The following is a 20,911-nucleotide window of genomic DNA, read 5'->3' as shown; positions in this document are numbered from 1 at the left end:
GCGGCAGCGGGCGGAGCGTGAATAATGAAAAACGACGTGATCACTAGTAAGTGGAGATGATGACTAAGCAAATACAGATAGATAAAGGAACAGGTGCATAGCAAATAAGAAAATTAAGAAGTGTCAAAACGGTTAACTCTTATGCGGTGTCTCTACATTTAGCCCTTATGCAAACATCTGCAACCAAAACTTGTGGAAATGCTAAACTGAACTCAACAAACATCGTTATCGACGTCTTCGACTCCATGCATATAACAGGGAGCCGGTAACGTCGATAACGATGTTTAACCGCAGATTAGTGTTAACCAGACATTGAGTAACCGGCCCTTAAACAGCATGGCTAACTGGTGCTATGTAAATCATATGCCTCTAAATCTGGAAAAATGTAAAGTAATGTGCTTCTCGCGAAGAGCTGTTCAGTCACTTTCTTATACAATAGATAACCATAATTTGGAACAGGTATACAATTTTGTGGACCTTGGTATCACAACGGATCCGAAACTTAAATTTAATCTTCATATTAATGTGACAGTCAACAAGGCTAAAGGTGTAATTGCATTTCTGAAACGATGGTCAAAAGAAATTCTTCTTCTTTTTTGGCGCTGTAATCGCCTAAGCGATTTTGGCCGAGTTCAGCAAAGCACGCCAGTCGTTTCTCCTCTGTGCCAACTGACGCCAATTGGAAACGCCAAGTGAAGCCAAGTCCTTCTCCACCTGATCTTTCCATCGCAGTGGGGGCCTCCCTCTTCCTCTGCTACCACCAGCGGGTTCCGAGTTGAATACTTTCAGAGCTGGAGCGTCGGTGTCCATTCGAACGACATGACCAAGCCAGCGGAGCCGCTGTATTTTAATTCGCTGCACTATGTCCATATCGTTGTAAAGCTCATACAGCTCATCGTTCCATCGTCTGCGGTACTCGCCGTCGCCAACGCGTAAAGGATCGTAAATCTTCCGCAAAATCTTTCTCTCAAACACTCCAAGAGCCGCCTCATCGGATGTTGTCATTGTCCATGCTTCTGCGCCATATACCAGCACGGGCATGATGAGTGACTTATAGAGCGTGGTTTTCGTACGTCGAGAGAGGACTTTACTCCTGAATTGCCTACTCAGTCCAAAGTAGCACTTGTTGGCAAGAGTGATTCTACGATGGATTTCAATGCTGACATTATTATCGGTGTTAATGCTGGTTCCCAAGTAAACGAAATTCTCTACTTTCTCGAAATTGTAACTGTCAACAGTGACGTGGGCGCCAAGGCGCGAATGTGCTGACTGTTTGTTTGATGACAGGAGATACTTCGTCTTGTCCTCGTTTACCACCAGATCCATGCGCTTTGCTTCCCTATCCAACTTGGAAAAGGCAGAACAGACTTCGCGTTTTTTGTTACCGATGATGTCGATGTCATCGGCATAAGCCAGCAATTGCACGCTCTTGTAGTAAATTGTTCCTGACCGGTTCAGTTCTGCAGCTCTTATTATCTTCTCCAACATCAGATTAAAGAAGTCACATGACAGGGGGTCGCCCTGTCTGAACCCCCGTTTTGTGGCGAACGGCTCGGAGAGGTCTTTTCCAATTCTGACGGAGCTGGTGGTATTGCTCAACGTCATTTTACACAGCCGTATGAGTTTTGAGGGGATGCCAAATTCAGACATAGCGGCGTATAGGCAACTCCTTTTAGTGCTGTCAAAAGCGGCTTTAAAGTCGACAAATAGGTGGTGAGTGTCGATCCCTTTCTCGCGGGTCTTTTCCAAGATTTTGCGTATTGTGAATACCTGGTCTATGGTGGATTTGCCAGGTCTAAAGCCACACTGATAAGGCCCAATCAGTTCATTGACGGTGGGCTTCAGTCTTTCACACAATACGCTCGATAAGACCTTGTAACCTATGCTTAGAAGGCTGATCCCGCGCTAGTTGGCGCGAATGGCGGGGTCACCTTTCTTGTGGATTGGGCAGAGCACACTTAAATTCCAGTCGTCGGGCATGCGTTCATCTGACCATATTCTGCACAAGAGTTGATGCATGTACCTTATCAACTCCTCGCCTCCGTACTTGAATAGCTCAGCTGGCAGGCTGTCAGCTCCAGTGGCTTTGTTGTTTTTCAGCCGCGTTATTGCTATACGTACCTCGTCATAATCAGGCGGTGGAACGTGGACTCCATCATCATCGACTGCGTGCTCGGGTTCTTCTTCTCCACAACTTTCCGTGCTGCTACCATTTAGTAGGGCGGAAAAGTGTTCCCTCCATAATTTAAGTACGCTCTGGACATCAGTTACTAGGTCGCCATTATTTTTCTTACAGGAGTGCGCCCCGGTCTTTAAACCTTCTGTAAGTCGCCTAACTCTCTGGTAAAATTTTCGGGCATTCCTCCTGTCGGCCAGCATTTCAAGCTCTTCGCACTCACGTATTTCGGCATCTCTCTTCTTGTTGCGGCAAATACGTCTCGCTTCCCTCTTCAGATCCCTATAGCGGTCCCACATAGCGCGCGTTGCGCCCGATCGCAGCGTGGCCCTGTAGGCGGCATCTTTTTTCTCTGCAGCTTCCTGACACTCCTCATCGTACCAGTTGTTCTTTCGGGCTCGCTGAAATCCGACTACTTCTTCGGCGGCGGTACTTAATGAGCGGGAAATGTGGTTCCACTGCTCGCATATGTCGGTTTGTTGAAGACTGCTCTCTGAGAGCAGGTGTGAAGTCGAGTAGCGAAAGCGCTGGCTGTCTGTTGTGATTGCAGCTTTTCGACGTTAAGCTTTCCTTGCATATTTGGGCGCACATTTTTTGCTGCACAGAGGCGGGTGCGTATCTTGGCTGCAACAAGATAGTGGTCCGAGTCGATGTTTGGGCCTCGGAGTGTGCGTACGTCTAAAACACTGAAAGCGTGCCTTCCGTCTATCACAACATGATCGATTTGGTTTCTCGTTTTTCGATCCGGAGACAGCCAGGTAGCTTGATGGATCTTTTTATGCTTGAACCTAGTACTGCATACTACCATATTTCGGGCCCCGGCGAAGTCGATCAGCCTCAATCCTCAAAAGAAATTAGTGACCTTTATATCACTAAAACCCTGTTTACAACATTAGTTAGACCGATTCTGGAATATGGTTCGATGGTTTGGAATCCAAGGTATCAAATTTACTCAGACAAGATAGAATCAATCCCAAAACATTTCCTACTTTTTGCTTTAAGAAATTTCCGTTGGGATTCTCAATATAACCTTCCGCCTTATACGAGCCGATTAAAACTTATTAATCTTCCAACACTTGTCAGTCGCAGGGAAATGCTGGGTACAATTTTTATTGTTAAATTACTGACAGACTCTATTTGAAGTCCGCTTCTTCTAGGTGTAGTTAGTAATGTTCCCTCCCGTGTATCAAGACACTTTTATCCCCTATTTTTGAACACTTGTAAAACTAATTTTGAATTACACGAGCCACTCCGTTGCTTATGCAAGGATTTTAACTCTCATTCCATCACATTTGATATATCTGATTCACTTTTCAGCATTAAGAAAGGATACTATCCTCTCTCACTAAATGAATTACATATTAACATAAAGACATAAAATCAGCTGGTGAATTTAGTTCAGTAGCTGAACAGTTCTAGATCTCGACTCTTAACAAACTCCTGCCTATCGTGACTCGGCGCAAAAATTGAAAATATTGGTTCCGTACGTCATGCGGACTGCGCCCCTAGTGCGGATGCGCGGGAATGGAGGGTAAAACCGTTGGGATTATTATTATTATTATTATTAAAAACATCTGACATTTTTAGTGAAACGAAAGCTGAGAAGTTTATGAAAAGTAATGTCAATTGTTCTGGAATCTTTGAGTTAAAACCAATATATTAAAGTTTTACATAGATTTTTTGACCAAATAAATTTAAGATTTGATTTCAAGCGTGAAGATATAAAACTTTTACAAATAATGACACCAGGGGGCTACTCTCTATTGCGATTCGAAAAGCAATGCTATTAGCAGGCCGAATTCGATGCTAAAGAAAAATGGCACTCTGTATCGCGTTCGCATTGCCGTTCGAATTATTTTTGTAGAAAGAAGCAACACTGCAGGAAAACGTCAAAAATAGATACACAGCTGTTGAAAGATAAACAAAACGCACAGGCAAATAATAAACAAATATAAATTTGGCACGCATTTATTTTAATTAAAGTGAGTTAAAAATGGACTCCGTAGCATTGTGGATAGAAGAACCACGTAGAGATGAAAGAATTGAGCGAAGAATTCTTAGAGACCAAAGTAATATAATGGGGCTTAGCGAAAAAAGGTGAGTAAAATGTGCCCAAAATGTGCCACTGCCTTGATTAATTAGTAAAATCACAAGTTTTGTACAAAATTTTCGACTAAGCAAAGAGGCATTTATGTACGTGTTGAACGAGATCTCGCCCGAACTTAGGGAGAACAGACGGAGCATAGGAATTTCGGGAATGTGTAAATTATCAGCTGCACTAAAGTTTTTAGCCCAAGGAGGTTATAAACATCAAATTGGCAATGATCATCATGTTGGTTGGGCTCAACAGTCTATGTCGACTTGTCTAAACGAAAAACTCTCTGTCCAAAACACATAACATTTAAAATGACTGTGGCAGACGAAAGGTACGCGAAGAGGTATTTCTGTCAAAAATTTGGTATTCCTACAACAAATGGAGCGATAGATGGAACGCATATTCAAATGGTGCGGCCTACTGTAAACGAACATTTGTATTTCAATAGGAAACTGAAGCACAGTGTAAATGCCATGGTTGTGAGTAGTTGCATGAAACACTTATGCAAATATGTATATATGACCATATGATTGAACTATTGCAGATATGTGATCACAGAATGATTGTAAGGGCAGTTGATGCTCGTTTTGGAACCGCATGCCACGATTCCCATGTGTGGAATGTGTCCCATGAGAGACGCGAACTGAAGAGCGTTTTGAAAGTGGCGATAGAGCCACACGCCTAATAGGTTGGTTTATTCTACTTCTCCTTTTTACATAGTATTAATTTTGTGATTGTTTCTTTTATATTTCTTTGAAAGGAGACTCGGGATATCCCTTAGAAGCCTGGTTGTTAACAACGTATAGAAGCGCGAATGCAGACTCTGCGGAAGCTAAATTCAATGAGAAATATTCTCAAGCGAGGTCGATTATTGAACGACTGTTCGGTGTGCTGAAGAGAATGTTTCGAAGCCTTTTGGCTGCAAGGGAGTTGCATTACACACAGGAAAAAGTTACCAGAATAATGAACGTGTGTTGCGCCCTGCACAATATTTGCATTATTTTGAATGTCGAACAACCTTCGATCACACAAAATGAAGATGAAGATTCATCGCCTTCAATTCCATCAACATCCGACGACATCACTACAAATCTAACTTCGTTTGCGCGAAATGTGAGGGAAGAAATAAAAAAGAATTTAACATAGATTTGGAATTATATTTATAAATTTAAATTAAAAACAAAAAACATGTCTTGACTAGTATTACATACATACAAATAAATAATAATTCACACCAATTAAATACAGTACACTAAAATCTTTCTTTCTTTTACACATAAGTTATGGAGCTCATCAGTCTTTTTTTCCCAGTTAAGCTACAAAAATAATAAGTACATGCCAATTAACAGTTAAGTTACATAAATAATGAGTGGCAATAATAATAATATGTAAGGTACAATAATAATCTTTAAGACCGACTAATTTGGAGCATTTCCTTTTTTATGTTTAGCTTCTCGCGCTTAAGTTTGAGGTTTTCAATATTAATCTTCTGCTCGTGCTCAAATTTTAGCTTAAGTAATTTATATTTATTTTCTTCAATTTCTCTCGTTTTTCTTAAATTTCTGTTAATATCTTTCAAAGTGGAATGTATTTCATTGAGCTTGTTAATAGAATTCTCTTGGTAGAGTATTTGATTATCCACTTGCTTCTTCAAGAGCTGCTCGTGTCCAACTAGATTCATTGCAGACCGACGACGCAGTGTTTCGACTATATGGAGGCAGGTAGGAAAAAGTCATGGTGACAGTTGATAAAAAACCGATTGGACTTAGAGAGAGAAAAGTAAAAGTCATAAATACCAAATTTCACATTATTTACTCACCCCCCTTCTTCACGAACGATACATTTCCAAAAAAATACGGGAATGGCCGCGATACCGACTAATCAGTTTAGTTGCCTTTGGCGATTAACCCATTAAAGAAAGGGTTTCTTTTTCAACTGTAATCAATTATTTAAATGTCGTGGAATATTCAGGTGTAGGTATCTATCATTTATTTAGTACTTTCCCATTTTCTTACCAAAAAATTTACTTTGGAATGTAGATGCTAAAGATTATTAGTAAAAAAAAGTGTGAGTACCGGTCCGTCAGGTCTTGAAATTTGACGAATGATTTAGAGAATTTATATAGTTTTCGAATATATAATTGGATCTTTGCGCGCGACTTTGCAAATATGTGTAATTTTTCATTTTCTTAATTTTTGATTTTCAGCTTCTCTTTGCATGATTTCGCGAAAAGAATTTTTCGAACAATGAAAAAATCTAACCAAACATTAGCAAAAAAGCTAGTATTTACACCTGAGTCATTTTACAGTATAACCTTTGTTTCTGAGAGTGGAAAGCAGGAAACAAAAATTAACCAAAATTCCATCACATTTAATGACTGTGCCCACATTTTTTGTGAGGTTTGGACGTTATAGTGATCCAATCTTCTATATTTTATATTTAGGCTTTTCTTATAAAAGAGAGAGTACAAACTAAATTTCATCGAATTCGGATACAATTTAATGTTTCCGCCCACAAGGGTTCCATCTTTACCAAATTTCATAATTCCCTATTTCTAAGCAAAACTAGAGCATATGTCAAGTTCCAGTGAAATCGGTGCAGGTTTACTATTATTTCCACCTGCCTCCATATAGTCGAAACACTGTGCGACGTGGTGTTGCAGACTGACGAAGCGGTGAGGACGTGGTGTCACTGGGTTCGACACGAAACTTTCATCATTCACCGGATTACTTTTGTCTACAGTGTCAAATGTTTCATCCACTGACATGTTGTGATCCACACATCAATCAACGGAACCAAACCTCTCGGAGTTACTACTGCCATTCACCGCCTCATCAATAGACATTCCACTGGTGTGAAATGTTGATACCTAGACGGTCCACCACCCGTATCGGAAATACTTTGTTTGTTCCTTCGCATTTTAGCTTTGAGATGGTTCTTATAGTCAGCCCACACCTATAATTCTTTGCTATAACTTCCAAATTGCAACTACTAAGTATATATTGCTTACCTTTTTCCACCCAGCCACATCACGCGTAGGTTGTCCACAGCTATTGAGGTCCTCCATTAACCGCTTCCACAAACTGTTCGCACTTGCTTTGGCATTGGAAGTCTTTAAGTGCCCTTTGGCCAACTGCGGATGTTCTTCCATAAAATCCACCATTAATTCGAACTGCGCAAGTTTGGTGTGCACCGTTTTTTTCTTGGATTCCCTGTGAAAATTGGATTTTTAAAATTATTTTTCTAACAAAACAAGTAAATAATTTTTGATTAATTACATTTTCGCTTGATTTGCGCGCGTTAGGCAGTTGTCGAATAAAATTTGCCCCTTTCGAAAGCTTTTGACATTTCATTTCGCGGTACAGAGTGCCACAAATGCGAAAAAGCAAAAAAGGGAAAAAAGAAATTCGAAGATCGCTTTTACAGAGTGTCAAATGTACGAATTCTAATATTTTGCTTTTAGAATCGTAATAGAGAGTAGCCCCCCAGCTAAGGTAGTTTCTGAAGAAGATTTACCAGTTTTACCTCTTTTGTTAAAGTTTCCCCATCTCATAGATTGCCATCCATATACAATAACCACGCAGTGGAGATTACTGAGGCTAAGTGAGCCGGATATTTCCAGGGATCTGGATATTAATATGTTTTGGGAACTAGTTTATTCTATTAAAAATGGAATGAATGAAAAAAGCTTCATGCATCTCGCCAATTTTGTTTTTAATATAATTTCATTACCACATAGCTCTGCGGCTGTAGAAAGAAAATTTCCAACGCTTTCTTTGATAAAAACTAAACTAAGAAATAAACTTAAGATTGACAGTATCAATAGCATAATATTATGCAAGGAACTTGTAAACATAAACGACCCGCACTATATGTGGTCAGCTGCTAAAGATTTAAATTTACTTTTAAGAAATTAAACTTATTGGTAAAAAACATGTAGGTATGTATATAATTCATACAACCAAAAAATGCTAATGTAATGTAATGTGTATTTGACACTGTATTTTTAAAGAAAGAGAAAGTTATATACGATTTCAGTACTTGTGTAAGGGAGTAAGCCATATACCAAGAAACAAACGAAAAGCTGACGAAAAACAAACTAGGTTGTTAAAAACAGCCCGGCCAACTTGTATTTCGTTAGGTTTTTTTGACAGATGGCTGTATTTCGTTCGTTTTTCTTACACAGCTGTTTGCATTTTGCCAGACGAGTTATTTTCTTAGCATAAACTGTTGTGTATGCAAATTAAAATTTACTAACAACAATGAATTTTATTCTCCAATGTAAAACTAATTTTAATTTAATTGTAATTTTGTATATCTGGCAACACTGAACTATAGCCACGAGAATAAATGTCAGTAGGTTTAGAAAGATAATTGTGTGCACATCTCATCGGCGACCGAATTGCGTGGGTATACCATCTACTTGTTATCACCAACAGCCAGTATAACATCTGGCGACGAGGAAAAAGAATACAACGATGACTGAAGAGTTTTTCAAAAAATTGATGGAGGAGCAACGTAACTTCACCCTCAGTGTGCTAAAGGAAGAGAAGGCTTGGATGGACAACCTTTCGAGAAGACCTCCAGGTCAAGATGCTACTCTGGTTCCAGCTTTTGTGCAGTTCAACATTCAACAGCAGAAATGGGAGTCCTACCTGGAACAACTCAAGCAACATTTCTCTGCTTATGCTGTAATTGACGCCAATAAACAGAAATCATTTTTCTTATCTTGGTTGGGCAATGACGCTTATGAAACACTAAAAAAACTTGTCGGCGTTGACGAGTTACAAAAACAAACGTTTCTTGAACTATCTGGAAAACTAACGGAATTCTATAAAGAAAAGGTCCATATAGTTGGAGCTCGTTATGAATTCCATAAGGCAGAAATGGGCAGCCGTACCTACAAAGAATGGGTAGCTGAGCTGCGAAGCTAAGCCCGGCAGTGTGATTTTGTGTGCAAAAAAGAAAATTGTATGGACGATATGATCAGAGACAAAATAATTTTGAATTCGCCCCACTATGCAGTTCGTACGGCAGCCTTACAAAAACCGCAGCCAACGCTGGCCGAAGTGCAGATCATCGCCGATTCATTTGAATCAACAACAAAGACGGTAAGCGCAATCAAAGACAAAACGAACACTACAAATGCAGTAGATAGCAATGGAATTTATTCGATGTCAGCGAGGAACACCGAAAAAACTTACATGCGTAACAAAAACAAAAAGAACAAAAAACCAAAATACCGTTCATGCACAGGCTGTGGAGTTTCACATAATAGAGATGATTGCAAATTTAGAAGTGCTGTTTGCAGAAATTGCACGGCATTTCGGTAGCTAGCACATTTAGCGGCAAAAATAAAAAACGTTTTGTGGAAGTTTTTGTTAATGGCATAAAGACAGAATTTCAGATGGATTCTGGTGCTGAAGTCTGCGTAATAACATTGGACACCTACGAAATGTTAAATAAACCATTACTGAAGCCATGTTCGCGTGAACTATACGGCTACGGTCATACTCAAATAGAAACTTTAAGTGAATTTTCTGCGAAAATTCAATGCGGTTCGGTCAAGAAAATATTGCCACTAGTAGTTTCGAATGTGCGGGGTTCTAGCAATTAGTTCGGAGTGGACTTATTTGAAGAATTGGGATTCAAAATTGTGCAAATTGATAAATTGACCGTCGAGTCATCCGAAAAATTGCAAACGCTGTTGACTACTTTCGCAGATGTGTTCACTCCAGCACTTGGTACAATTAAGTCAGTCAAAGCCTCGATTAAACTTAAAGAAAACGCAGTACCTAAGTTCAGCAAGAGCAGACTAATTCCTTTTGCCCAGCTACCAAAATTTAAAGAAGATGCGATTATCACAAGCAGGTATTTGGCAGCAAATTACCTTCAGCGACTGGGCATCCCCCATCGTGCTAGCAACAAAACAGGATGGATCAATACGCATCTGTGGAGATTTTAAGAGAGGAGTTAACCGGCAAATTGATGTAGATCAATATCCTCTCCCTACTAGGGAGTGCCTCCTACACACAGTTCGACACGGCAAATATTTTTCGAAGATAGACTTGCGCGACGCATATCTTCAAATAGAGCTCGACGAGGAGTCCAAAAAAGTGCTAGTGGTCAACACGCCACTGGGCTTGTTTCAGTACCAGCGACTGCCATATGGGATAGCGAGCGCACCAGCCATGTACCAGAAACATCTCGAGCAGCTATTATGTGGAGTGGAAGGATGCGCAAATTACATCGACGACATCATTGTGGCAGACGTGGACGAAAAGGAACACATCGAACGCTTAGCCAAAGTTTTAAATATACAGCAGCAGGTATCAAATGCATGAGGGAGAAATGCGAGTTTTTAAAGACCAAGTTAACGTATTTGGGTCGTGAAATAAGCGCAGATGGTATTTTACCAGATGAGTCTGGAATCCGAGCTGTGAAGAACTTACGGCGTCCGACAAACTTAAAAGAGCTTGAGGCATTTATGGGAAAAATAAATTACTACCACAATTTTATTCCAAATTATTCCCAACTTGCAGCGCCAATGAACAAACTGGGGCGGAAAAATGTGACTTTCCAGTAGAAGTCAGAGCAAGAGAACGCGTTCAACGAACTCAAAGGGCATATCATAAAAGCAACCATGCTGGCTCATTTTCAAGAAGAACTACCAATCGTGTTGGCTACTGACGCGTCATCGTATGGGGTTGGAGCAGTGATCTCCCATATTCATCCGGATGGGACCGAGCAACCGATCGCTTTTGCCTCCAAGACCCTCAATCGTCATCAAGAAAACTACAGCCCAATAGAAAAGGAGGGTTTGGCAATAATATTTGGTGTGCAAAAATTTCACCAGTTTTTATACGGGCAGTTTACGCTTATAACGGACCACAAACCGCTGGTCAGCATATTTAGGCCCGATAAAAATCTTCCAACCATGACGGCTCAACGTATTCAGAGGTGGGCTATTACGCTCATGGCCTACCAGTTTGAAATAAAATATCGCAACACGGCTGAGCATGCAAATGCCGACGCCTTATCGAGGTTACCATCGGATCAGGCGAAGATTTCGACAACAACGGCGAAATTAATCAGGTGCTTGTTATCGAAACGCCTGTTAACGCGGAGGTCATGAAAACAAGCACCGGAAATGACACAATGCTGCAGAGAGTCAAAGGATAAATTGCCTCCAAAAGACGAGGATCTTCGGCCATGTTTCAATCGTAAGTTGTCGTTGATTGTTCAAAATGATTTAGTCTTGTTACAGAGTGAAGTCACACGGGTTGTCATTCCGCACTCATTGCGCGAACAAATTTTGCGTTTTCTTCATGACGGGCATTGGGGCGTGGTCAAGATGAAACAACTAGCACGACAACACTGTTGGTGGCACAGCATCGATAAGGATATCGAGAAACTAGCAGCTGGGTGCGAAAGTTGCAAAGTAGCAGCTCCAAGTGATCGGCGGCAATATTCAAGCTGGCCCGAACCGCAGGCACCTTTGCAGAGAGGGCACATTGACTTTGCGGGTCCGATTTTCGATTCCATGTGGCTGTTGTGCGTCGACTCCTACTCACAATTTCCGTTTGTTTGCAAGTTAGCGAACACCAGCGCTGAGACTACGATTTTTGCATTAACAACCATTTTCGCTGCTGAGACAATCGTGAGCGACAATGGTCCACAGTTTACAGCCGACGCGTTCAAAACATTCTGTGCTCAAAACGCCATTAAGCACATCACAATTGCGCCGTTTCATCCACCCTCTAATGGGCTGGCTGAAAGATTTGTACGTACTTTTAAAACTGCTGTGAAAAAGAATTTAGATGATGGCTTGCAAGTAGGCGAAGCCGTTCTTAAATTTCTTACAACCTATCGTACTATGCCAAATGCTAAAGGTTGTCACCAGCACAGCTTTTACATGGTCGTCCAGCTCGTACTGTCTTTTCGCAGATGTTTTCTGTGAAAAATGCAAAATCAGACGTTAAAGAAACTCGAACCAAATTTGCACCGCAGGAACATGTCTATATTCGAAACTATGGTCGCGGAGAGAAATGGTTAAAGGGTGTCGTGGATAGACGTCTAGGTAAAGTCATGTATGTAGTAAAGACTAGAATGGGCTTCTACAAACGTCACCAAAATCAAATGAAATCTCGCCATGAAGAGGACGCGAGGTCAATTCCCAACTTACTGATACCGGATACAGATGCAGATGCTCATAGTGAACAGTCTCAGGTACAAACAACGAATCCGCAAGAAGTTTGTTATGAGACTCTTAGCCGTGCTCGCAGGATGGGCTTGCAACGCCTGTCGGCAAACGCGGCGTGTGTACTGGCGTAGGTTCCGGAGCTTCAGTCTTGGGGGGGTTCATGTACGCGATTACAGACCAAGCCAGCATCAATCGACATAAGGTCCTAACAAGATACCATATATTTGCGCACAAAAACAAACTCTACCCAATATCCTCTGTGCAACCGTCCACCTTTATACGATTGAAATTCCTTAACCTTGCAGCGCGTATGTTCGTTTGTGCGACTGTTCTGAACCCACCCTTCCTTGGCTTTATAGCTGTTACTAAAGCCCCATTAATCCCACACCAACCTTCAGAAATCAGACCATGTTAATTTTCTGACTATTCCATATTATACATATATTTATTTACAAAGTTCAACCCATAAATTAGGTGTAAAAAGTAAGCTAATTAAGTTAATCGTAAAGGCCAAAATTTAATACTAATCCAAAATTCTAAATATTACAATTCACTTATACTAATATTAATTTTGGGAGGTATTTTAAAAGCGAATATTAACCTACCTCAACACTTTCTGTTTTATATGGTCATTGACCCTAGCCTGCTCTCAAAAGTAAATATATATTTCAATTTAGTAGGTAAAAATGTGTATTCTTACACTCTAGACATGCACACTCGTATGTGGGTATATATATAAAAAAAAATGAAAAAATTAATTCATGTAAATATGTATGCAAATAGGTATGTATATGCGTATCCGTGCACAAATCCTCACGAGAGGAAGAACATAACAACTTTACTTACGGGCGTATAAACCTATGTACATACATATAGGTAATTACTATGCGCAAATCACTTTTTTATAACAAACAAATAAGAGTGTATAGAGAAAAGAAAAAATGGAAATTTCACTTACATTCTTTATGGTCGGTAACGCAGTCCCACGAAGCGAAGAGGGCCTTCCTTGCTTAGCACTTGCTGCTGATTCGACGCGCTGAAATACCTTTGCTTTTTTTTTGTTGTTATTAAAAAAACCGTATTATATCAAAAAAACTTATGATTTGCACTTTTAAGTCGCGGTAAAAAAATGTAAAATCTAAATATATAAAACGTAAATGTAAACTAATTTTTAATTCTAATCGGGGCTTAGTATATGACCCAGACTGTATTCTAAGCGCGAAGGTGCGATCAAAAGGAATTCAAAAGTCGATCGCAATGAGAGCGCAAAGAAAAAAAAAACAACAAAACCATAGAATATTAGCAAAGTCAAGAAGTTAATGGGAGTTAAATACTCATCATTAAGGAGAGCAAAAACAAATAGAAGAAGTGATAAATTTTTGATAATGTTGAGTTAGGTTAGTTATTGGTGTAGATCCACCACATGGTTTCAATGTGGATATTAATGTAACAAGCACAATGGTATGTGCATAAGCATGTACACTGCTTTTACAGGCAAGTACGAAAATCGAGAATTGAATGAGATTAATTTAATCTAAACTAAACAAAATATGGTTTAGACCTGAAGATTCGATACGGTCCGAATTAATTTAAACTAAGGAGTGGTGAAAGGTAAGTACTAGGAAGTAAGTATTAAGAGGTGAGTGTTACTTATGTATGCATTTAGTTAAATTTAATCCAAATTAACTTTTGTATTATTATTTTTTTTTCCACAGGTATTTTTTTTAATCGCAAATCGCGTAAAGTAAAATTTCAATTTCACAAAAAAAAAATGAACTCAACGCATTTTAAGGGGCAACTTCTTGAAAGTTGTTTAGTTAAATTTAGGAATTAATTTTGTTTAAATTTCAGTTCAAATATTATTTCTTTTGTTCACAAGCACATGCGTGCACGAGAATGTACGTACTAAGTATATGTACATATAGGTATAAAAGCAACAATGAAAACTTTTGTTTTTGAGTGCTATACGTTGAAATAATTTTAACTGGCTTGATTCGCCGACAGCAGCCCCTATTGGAAGTGGTCTGGTCCCGATGACTTGCTGACAAGAAGGGACTTTGTATCCGTCCACGTCGCTGCAAAGCTGGTCCAAATAAATTCCTAATGCAAAGGAGTCTTGTTAGCACTCGAAAACTATTATACTAGATTTTCTACCTCTACATTGTAATTAAGAGAAAAGAGATTCTTACCAGTTCGAATATGATTAGGGGAAAGTGGGAGGCTCCGGAATAAAATATTAAAAAAAAACTTTTTTTTCCGCTTGTAAACTTTACCGCACTTGAAAAGAATTACTGTGAAATTTGATGTTCTCTGCTTGAAGATTCCGATCGAAAAGAACGAAAAGTTATTCCGGAAATCAGACCTAAGCCGAAGTGATAAGCATTTCTATCGATAAATATCGATAAATATCGATCGGTTTTCGGAATCCATAGTTTCCAATTATACAATTCCCGCTCAGGGTTTCCGTCAGAGTGCTCTGTTCTTTTATACACACGATCATCTACTACTTGAATATCAGGTAAGCGAGTTTGATTATTTCGGATATGGCTTATCAGCTTTTTATACTCATCGGACTGAAATTCTGACGATTCTAAATCGACTAGCGGACGGGCCTCTAACTCGTTGACCTCATCAAAGTTTTTACGGGATAAGCTATCAGGTACTACGTTTCGCGAACCTTTTCGGTGCTCTATATTAAAGCGATACCCTTGCAATTTTAAGGACCATCGGGCTAGTCTGGTGGGAAGGTCGGTCTGACGCATAAGCCATTGTAGACTGGCATGGTCGGTCACAATCGTAAAATCCTGGCCTTCAACATAGGGCCGGGACTTCTTTAAGCTAAGAACAGCCGCAAGGCACTCCAACTCAGTAACACTGTAGTTACTTGAGCCCTATTGAGTTTTTGCGAGAAGCATGCTATCGGTACTTCGACGCCATCTTCGTTTTTCTGTGCCAACACCGCACCAACACCAAGTTTAGAAGCATCGCATTGGAGTATGAACGGTTTTTCATAGTTGGGACTCGCTAAAACAGGAGCTGAACAAAGCATTTCTTTCAAAGTTTCAAAAGATTTTTGCGCATCTTCATTCCAACCGAAACTTTTCCCTTTCCTTAATAAATTCGTTAGGGGAGTCGTAACAGAGGCAAAATTATCCACAAAACGGCGGTACCAACCGGCCATTCCGAGAAAACGCCTAAGTTGCTTTACACTGTTGGGTACTGGATAGTTTGTCACGGCCGAAATCTTATCCGGATCGGTGCTCAAGGTTCCGTTTGCCACAATATATCCAAGGTATTTTACTTCCTTTATGCAAAATTTGCTCTTTTCCAGGTTTATCGTCAACCCAGCTTTTCTTAAGTGAAGAGCGACTTCAGAGAGGACGGGCATATGACTGTCAAAATCTTCTGACAATATGAGAAGGTCGTCTAAATAGACGAAAACTTGATTTTTCAATTTGGGTGAAATGACGCGATCCATCAAGCGGAAAACAGCTTGAGGGGCGTTGCATAAGCCGAAAGGCATTACGCAATAACGGTACAACGGACGATTAGGGACTGTAAAACAAATGTAATCTCTAGAGTTCTCGGACAGGGGAATTTGCCAAAAGGCTCGACGCAGATCTAGTGAACTTATATATTTAGCCTTTGGTATTCTACTTAATATACCATCAATATGTGGAAGGGGATCTGCGTCCTTAACGGTAACGCTATTTATTTTCCTAGAATCTAAACACAGACGGACTTTATTTGGCTTTTTCACTAGCACGACCGGACTGGACCATGGACTATTAGGAGACTCTTCGATTACACCTAACTTCAACATTTCGTCAATTTCTGCGTTAACTAATTTTTCTATTGCGGGGATATGGGAAAGTATCTTTGTTTATCGGGCGGACATTAGGCTGGAGTTCAATCACGTGCTCCAAAAGAGACGTTTTCCCCAAGCCTTCTTTCTCACAACTTGGGAACCTATTTCTGACCCTCATCAACTGTTGCTGTTGTTCAAAACTTAGGAGGAGAGCGTTTTCATCATGTTTTCCGTCAAGGGTTACTTCGGATATAATGTGGGGTGCAATTCGGAATTTGATCCAAAAATCTACTCCCAGGATAATCGTTTGAGACATACTGGGAATAACGAAAAATATAATGGTTTCATTTTTACCTTCAAACTTGACACTCAGATCTATAATTCCAAAAACAATTTGATTTTTCCCGTCTGCGGTACAGACAGTTGTTTTATGCTCGCGTAATATCTTCTTTTTGCGAACATCTTCTGCTAGTTTGGATCCTATACAGGAGACTTGTGCTCCGCTATCCAACAGTCCAAGATACTCCGAACCAAGGATTTCGATTTTTGCATATGGCCTTAGATCAGAGGACTTTTTTCCTATAGAGCAAACAAAGTCTTTTAAAGACTTGCGTCTAACTTTAATGTTTCTCCAAAACTCTTTTATTCGTGTGGACGAACGATTATAGGGTGCTGTACTATCTGGGCTAAAAATTCGATGTCTAACTTCGTTGTAATTTTTCAGACGAACATCATAAGGTACGATCTTATGGACAACCGGACTGGTTTTTAAAATTCGTCAGAGCGAATGACTGACGTTATAGAATCATTTGTATCGAACTTGTTGGGCCGTATGAGTAAATTTTGTTTATCTAGCTTTTCTGGTCTTTGCGAGGGTTCCGATGCGAAGCCTCGCTCGCTTTGGAGTTTCCCGAACACGATTCACACTTCGGTCGGTACACATCCGGCGTGCCGCAACCATAACAGAACACGGTTCGGTCTTTTAGACAGTCTAGGTATCTATGACCTTCACCTCTACAATTCCCGCACAATAATTTTTTATTAACTGGTCTCTCTGTGACTTCGTCTACTTCACATTCTAAGTCATTGGGTACGTCATTTTCATGTTGCAGTTCGTTAGCATAGCGTCGCGGGTACTCTCGGTAATTTTTTGACGGGAGCATACTGTTGCCCTTACCGATTTCGCTTGCAAGGCTTTCACCTTTCAAGCAGAGTCTACGCAATTCTGCGAGCGAGTTAATGGGCACATACAGTAATTGCTGTCGAACGCGAGAGCGCAGATTATGCTGCAGAATTTCTACTAACTCTGTGTCAGTCAAAGGCGTCTGCAAGGGCTCTGCAAGCTTTAATACAGCATTACGAAATTCGTCAAAACTCTCACTTGTTCCCTGTTTCCGACTTATGATTTGCTCTTTAAGTTCGAAGTCACTTTTATGTAGCTGAAAATTTGTTCTTAGGGCTTGGCACAGTGAAGGCCACGTGACACGTTCTACCGAGCGGCGGTATCGCCAATACCAATCTTTGGCGTCGATCGTAAAGAGGCTCTGCACATGCTCACAGAAGAGGTTGAAATTCCCCCCAAGGGTATCTATCACTTGGCACTCAATACGATAAATGAAGCTATCAACTGAGATGCGAGTGGATCCATCGAACGTAACGCCCCAACTAGAAATTAGTTGTGCTGTTCTACCAGAATTTGGAAAGCTCGACATATCGCTGAAGCGCAACTGGTCAACTGCACGATAAAAGTTTTGGTTAGAATTGTTTGGTAAGTGCGGGATATCCCTAGGCCAGAATGGAGTCGAATTATTAGGTTGAAGATTGCCACGGCTAATGTTCTCAACTGGGCTAACGTTTCCCGTGTTTAAGTTTAACCTGCTCAATACATTCGCAAGAGTGGTCCTGAGCCTTTGCTCGATTATTTGTGAAACGCGGTTCTCAAGGTCATCAAAAATCGTGGCCTGTCTGGCCGAGATAACTGCGGACACTATATTCCTAACGCGAGTTTCCTCATCTTTATTGCTGACTTCTTGTGAGCTTGCGGCACCTTCACAAGCAATTTCCTGCTCTTGGCTATTAGGCTCTAGACCGCGGTTGTCGTTCTGAAATGCAGCACGACCTAGTGTACGTGTACCTGTGTTCTGGGGAAACTCTCTACTGTTGCACTTAGCACGACATTGAGGACAGGTTGCGTTTCTTTTCAGCCAATTTATTAGACATGGTCTGTGGAAGCGATGAGAGCATGCAGTTGTCAACACATCATCACGTTCAGAGAAAACTTCCCTACATATTGTACAAACAGTAGCCTGCTGAGGAATGTTTTCGTTGCTGTTGCGAACCGACATCGTTGTTAATATCAGTTAAACGTGCTGTCAATTGAAACAAAAAAAAACCCAAAAAGAAGAAAAAAATATAACGCCGAAATTAACTCCCTCTTTTTCAAAAAGCAAAAAAAAAAATCACATCAGTTAGAAGCGGCACATGTGCGAAACCCAAACCGAGCAAATGAAAATACAATAAAAATTCGAGCTATCAGCAGCCTCACCAAATCGTAATCAAAAGCAATTTGAAATTCGGTAAGTTATTCAAAAATAAACTGTTTATTTAGAAGATGTTTATATACACATACCTCTATATTCGATCTATGTGCATATGTCAATAAAAATTTTAAAATATCTATGAGTAATAAATAATTATTTCCTACATAAGCATCATATTATTTAATATCATAATCCACGAGAAAAAAAAACCGAATCGAAATACTAGATCGATCAAAACTCGTAATAAACTGCAGCAAAAAAAAAAAACTCCATAAAAACTTGGTCTGACTCTTAGGCTGTGTGGTGGTATAGTTAGGTTAAGGTAATTTCAGAGTAATAGGAGGTGTGCACTCAAAACTTGGGCATGAAAACAAAACCGAAAATAAAGAAAATAAATTTTATACATCAATAAAGAATGAATAATCTCGAAAGGATTTCAGACAACCTGAATTACCAGAATTTCTCAAGAACTGTTAGTCAATCCCGCTATCGGTTAGCTAGCTTACATATAGTTGAACTAAAACCAAAGTTCCAGATAACTTAATTGACCTATAACTTGAAAAAAGATCTGAAAATTCGAATAAAAAAAGTCGTTGAATAGCTATTGTATAACTAATCATCAGCGGTTAGATCTGTACATAGACATAAAGTCTTTAGGATTCTGCAAACTTTACCATACTTGAAAAGAATTACTGTGAAATTTGATGTTCTCTGCTTGATGATTCCGATCGAAAAGAAGGCAAAGTTATTCCGGAAATCAGACCTAAGCCGAAGTGAGTAGCATTTCTATCGATAAATATCGATAGAAATTATCTTAAATCATATGTTTGAGGAGATGCCTTGAAGGAACTTTGAACGTAGCTATGTTTAGTAGACAACACAGGGTGCAGCGGAAGTGAAATAAAAATAGGCGGAAATGAAAGAGTTAAATTGAACGCAAAGCCAATGAAGCTATAAATGGGTACAAAAAAATAGTTGAACATGTACCTACAGTACAAGTTCGTCGAAGCAGCCGTATTCGCAGATCGGTACTCCGCTATCAAGCAGAAGATTTTCGAAATTAAAGCGGGGGATGATGTTGTGTATGCAAATTAAAATTTACTAACAACAATGAATTTTATTCTCAATGTAAAACTAATTTTAATGTAATTGTAATTTTGTATATCTGGCAACACTGAACTATAGCCACGAGAATAAATGTCAGTACGTTTAGAAAGACAATTGTGTGCACATCTCATCGGCGACCGAATTGCGTGGGTATGCCATCTACTTGTTATCACCAACAGCAAGTTTAACATAAACAAAATGGAAATACAATTAAATTAAATACGCTATTGTCTTGCCACTTTAATTAAATTTTTTAATGTAACAAAACTGTTTTACGCAAATTTTAATTTCGTTTATTTGAATTTCGGTAAGGATAGAGTGGCGATGGTGGAGAATGCATGTGCTGACGTTTCCTCCTTTCGCAAAGCCGCGGCTCGAATGCAACTGAACGAAATAGAGAGTGGTGCAGTTGCTACTGATTTAATAATGAACGGTGTACCGCAAGCGGCTGATGAGAACTTGGCAGAATTATTTACCAAAATTTGCAGCGCAGCTCAGCACAAATGCGAGATATTTTTCGGCTTCGTAGCAAAGGGAAGCAAAACAACAAACATGCGGCCGTCGTTGTGAAGCTGATCTCAGCGCATGACCGCAGCCAGCTTCTGAGATCTGTTGCGATGTTCTGCATAGCAAAAAAGAGGTCTCTATCGCTCTCTGACATCAATATGCCCGGATATGGACAGCTCTACCTTCACGAAAGCCTTCCGAAAAATTTGCGCGCGATAATGGCTTATGCATCGGAGCACAGGAGGAAGAGAAAACTAACGTCTGCTTTCTCTGTGCGTGGCAAAGTTTTCGTGAAGTTGAAACCAAATGAAGAACCCAAATATGTGAGCTGCATTCAAGACGGCGATCAACTCATCGGAACAACAAAATTATGACATTGTACGTTATTACCATTGTATGCATTTTATATTGTTGTTACTGTAGCTTTTAAGTTTATAGTTATTGCATGTATCTACTCTCTTCTGTCCTTACTCTT

Source organism: Rhagoletis pomonella, unplaced genomic scaffold (assembly GCF_013731165.1).
Source record: "Rhagoletis pomonella isolate Grant_MI unplaced genomic scaffold, Rhpom_1.0 Rhpom_scaffold_00009, whole genome shotgun sequence".
NCBI classification, from domain to species: Eukaryota; Metazoa; Arthropoda; class Insecta; order Diptera; family Tephritidae; genus Rhagoletis; species Rhagoletis pomonella.
This window is presented reverse-complemented; position numbering follows the sequence as displayed.